The 4,311-nt window shown below is 40.6% G+C and overlaps 1 protein-coding gene across 1 annotated transcript in view; it reads left to right on the top strand.

The window, feature by feature from the left end:
• lingo3a (leucine rich repeat and Ig domain containing 3a) overlaps positions 1-4,311 on the top strand; it is a 57,497-nt gene that overhangs the window by 43,606 nt on the left and 9,580 nt on the right. The window lies entirely within an intron of this gene.

The following is a 4,311-nucleotide window of genomic DNA, read 5'->3' as shown; positions in this document are numbered from 1 at the left end:
GCTTCAGTTCAGTCTGAAGCTTGAAAGCAAGCTTTTAAGCTTCAGACTGAACTGAAGCAGCAGCTGCTGACGTCATTACGCTCTTGCGCGATGCTGCGTTCAGGACAAGCATGGAAAACTCACCACTCTTATGCCAATACGGTCGCAATGATGCATTTAGGTACTGAAATGGAATTGCATGAACATTCACGTGGTGGTTATGTAATACAGCGAATCGATAATCAAAAATCTGCTCGACAAATTTACATAATCGACGTCATCGATTATTTCAACTAATCGGTGCAGCCCTAATAATGTCATTTATAATGTTTGACCAAAACATTTATAACTCCATCATATCCCAACACAAGGTGATCTCAGTTTAAAATGGGCGATATGCTTTACCTCGAGCACTGCTAGGCCTTTAATTTGACATCTGCTGTCACCTCCCAGCTGTTATCTGTTGTCTGTGCTCATCTACCCACACACTTATCTAAAAACAGCCAGTTCTTATCCCTAACATCTTATTCATACAGTGTAGCTGCTTATCATCATTCCGGCAGGAACACTTTTTTTAAAACATTCTTGGCTGTAGTGACAGGGTGTCCTTGCCTGTGGTGGGTGGCATGACCCCGCCAGAAACAACAATCCATCACTACACTGCAAGGTGGAAGGGACATAAAAGGGAACAAGCATCCCAGTCACTCTTACCCTCGGGCTTTTTCTCTCTTCCATGTGAGTTAGTGTGTGTGTAATGACCTGTGCGTGTGTGTTGTCTGGAAAAATGCACTGCCACAGGCTCGAGGTTCCCCTGTGGACTCTGACAATGGCTTCCCTCAGCGTAAATGACTAATGTGTTTTCTCTAGGGGGATGCTGCAACACTCTCTCTCTCTCTCTCTCTCTCTCTCTCTCTCTCTCTCTCTCTCTCTCTCTCTCTCTTTCTCTGAGTTGTGCTTATGTAAAGCGTAATGAGTGGGCAGTGTAGAAATCAGCGCGAACATCCATTTGAGGAGCTTTTGTGGATGTTGTACCTCAGCCTGTGTGATTTATTTTGTTCTGGCTACACCTACACATTTCACAACTAGCTTCCTGCTCATTTGTCAGTTGTATCACACACCTAAAGTGCAATCATCTGTTTGGAAGTCACATTTTCTGTTCTGCTGTGACTCATTCTCATTTTGGCAACAAAACACACCGATGGATGGATGGATGGATGGATGGATGGATGGATGGATGGATGGATGGATGGATGGATGGATGGATGGATGGATGGATGGTTTTTACATAAAAGCCCATGAACTGAGTTAGTTTTTTCACTGACCCCTCACTTCTTCACCATTCCACTTTCTAAATCTGTCTCTTATGTTGTTTTGACCTTTTGAGCTTGAAAGCCACTCACTTCTCCTGCTCTCCATCTGCCTCTCACCAAGTATCTGCAGTGTTTGGATGGTAATTGGGCTGCAGTCAAAAAGCACAACAATTGTGCATAACCTTCCCCAACCTTCTCCATCATCTGTGTTGAAGAGACTGCAGAGGACCTGTGTTCAGCTGCAGAGAAAAGGAATCGAGTATTGTTTACTGCTTTAAAAGAACTGAAACTTTACTAAATACAACGAACCGTTTTGCTCTCATGTTGTTGTTTTTGTTTGGTTCTTAATGCATGCCACCCAAATGCATTGAAGTCCATTTTTTTGGACTCCATCCAGTGTTACATTTTTTTTTCACAATTTGTGGGTACTCTAAGAATGTAACCCCTGAAAATCAGAGCTTCACTGTATCCTGGAGCTTTTGACAAATAATGAGTGAATACAAGTTGGCAACAACACAAACTGAATAGTTGATATTTCTGTGCAGACATGGCCTCATGGATTTAATTTAAAGAACAGAAAAACGTCAAACAGCAAAAAACTGATGCTAAAAAAGTCACACCATCCGTATGCATCATCTGCCCTAATCTGTAACACAAATATTTTCATTTTGTCATAAATCATGAAAATAAAAAGCATGGACATCTTTTCCACAGAATATTCTGTTATAGAGATTTTACCAGCATTGTATTTCCCATTCTTCTTCGTCTGAATTAATGCTGCTCACTGCTGATGCTATCAGACAGATGTGTTCTAAATATTATAATGTGACTTTTATGTGCCACTGGTTTATTCATGCACATTTGCATGAAGAAACATTCTTTTATGAATCTAAGGTCTTCACTGAAATTTTAATGCTTCTCGTTTAGTTTGGTCCTTTAAAATGCTGAATAAAGGCCTAGGAGTCTGCAGAAAAAAAAAAGATGTTCTCTTACTGATTCCAAAGGATATTTAATGGCTGTGGGACGTGATTGTTGTATTATATCGTATTATGTTATCAAAGGGATGAAGTGGTAGTGGGGGAGTGGTCAGTGTAGGCGCTCGGGAATCTCCGGAGCACCCACAGAATCGGCGCCTATGCCAAGGGGCACCCGCACGGGAAGATCCGCCCACCCACCCCCCAGATCAGACCATAGGGGAGAACTGGGAGAGTCCCCCCAGCGACCACATGCACAGCCCCCGGGGCCAGCAGCGACAAACTCATGGGCCCCACTGGCACCTGCCATACAAGAGCAGGCAGGACGTATTACTGAGTCACTGCTACCAGATATGGGTTTGCAAAAGTGGTCCGTGTGACTGAGAAGAAATTGGAGACATTTTAAAAAAAGGCTGGGGGTCAGTGGGTCCTGTTAGAGGAAGTTTGTGGTTAATGTTCGTTCTGTGACTGCTAACCTTCTTTATGGGACAAATGCCTTAAATGTCTGCAGAAGAAGGTGAGTTGTGTCTGATTTTAAAGAAGGCTGAATGCCCCAAAAGCTGTGCTGATGAGGAAAACAAAAACATGCATGTCAAGATGAATAAAATAGCTTTTGAAATGACCCAAACAGAGATTCTGTTCCTTTTTTTCCACATGTAAGCCAAACAGACCAGAAATAATTCATAGGGTTTAGGAAAACGGCATGGTTTTCTCAGAAACTCTCTTAGATTTGAGTAAAATAAATATTTTGAAATAAATGATTTATGGAGAACATTGCACAGTAAACATATCATTTTCAAGTTTTTCTCTGCAACATAACTCATGAAGATAATAAAACTACCTGCTAAAAGATGAACAGTAAAAATCCATCGATTTGTGTACCACGTATTATATCTGGGAGAAGCCACTTCATTAATTTATGGACTTCCCAAAGTACGCAACATAGGAACATCAAATTCATCAGCAGCAGCACAAACTCTGACATATAATATTGCTAAACATCTTGCTGGTATTTTAGTTCCACATGCTGGAAACACATCAAATAACAGAGAACTCAGCTCAACAACTGAAGATAGCTCCAGGAGAAACTTATATCTTATGATGTCACTTCATTTTTTAGGTGTATATCCACATCAGAGGCAGTAGAAACGGTAAGAAAATGACTTCAATAAGATGTTGACTTATGGTGTATTCACACCGAACACATTTTTTTTTAAACAGACCAGAGTTTGTTTCCCCTGTTGGTCCGGAACTTTTATGCAGGTGTGAATACACTCTTGCAAAGCCTGATGCAGACCAAAAAAACTGAACCAAGACCCATTTTTGAGGTGGTCTTGATTTGCTTCCAAATGAACTCTGATGCGTTTCACTTAACGGTGTGAATACAGATCGGCCTCGAACAGAACCAACTGCAGGAAATATGCCGCTTTGGAGTTCAGGGGCCATCGTTGATAAGCAACATTAGCCCTTCAGTGTTRCTAAGACTAACAATGCACTACAAAAATGAGCCGTTGTGGGTCAGAGATCACGGGGCATCTTTTTTTCCTTTAAGTTGTGGCATGCATTTGACAAAATTACAAGTACAGTGGGGTGTGAAAGCTTGGGCAGCCTTGTTAGTTTTCCTGATTGACCTTTATAAATCATTGATTGTTTGGATAAAAAAATCTGTTAAATATATCATGTAGGGGACAAACACAGTGATATTTGAGAAGTGAGATGAAGTTGATATGATTTACAGAAAGTGTGCAAAACAAGAAATTGGTTAAACAGCAATAAACAAGAAATTGGTTAAACAAAATTAGGCAGATGCATAAATTTAGGCACTGTTGTCATTTATTGATTTCAAAACCTTTAGAACTAATTATTGGAACTCAAATTTGGTTTGGTATGTTCAGTGACCCTTGATCTCCATACGCAGGTGACTCCAATTATGAGAAAGGACATTTAAGGGAGGCAATTGTTGGTTTTTCTCCTTTTTGCATCTTCTCTGAAGAGTTGTAGCATGGGAGTCTCAAAACAACTTTCAAATGACCTGATATATATATATA

This window comes from Austrofundulus limnaeus, unplaced genomic scaffold (assembly GCF_001266775.1).
Source record: "Austrofundulus limnaeus strain Quisiro unplaced genomic scaffold, Austrofundulus_limnaeus-1.0 Scaffold25, whole genome shotgun sequence".
Taxonomy (NCBI): Eukaryota; Metazoa; Chordata; class Actinopteri; order Cyprinodontiformes; family Rivulidae; genus Austrofundulus; species Austrofundulus limnaeus.
Note: the sequence above shows the minus strand (reverse complement) of the source record. Positions and strands in the feature narration are given on the sequence as shown.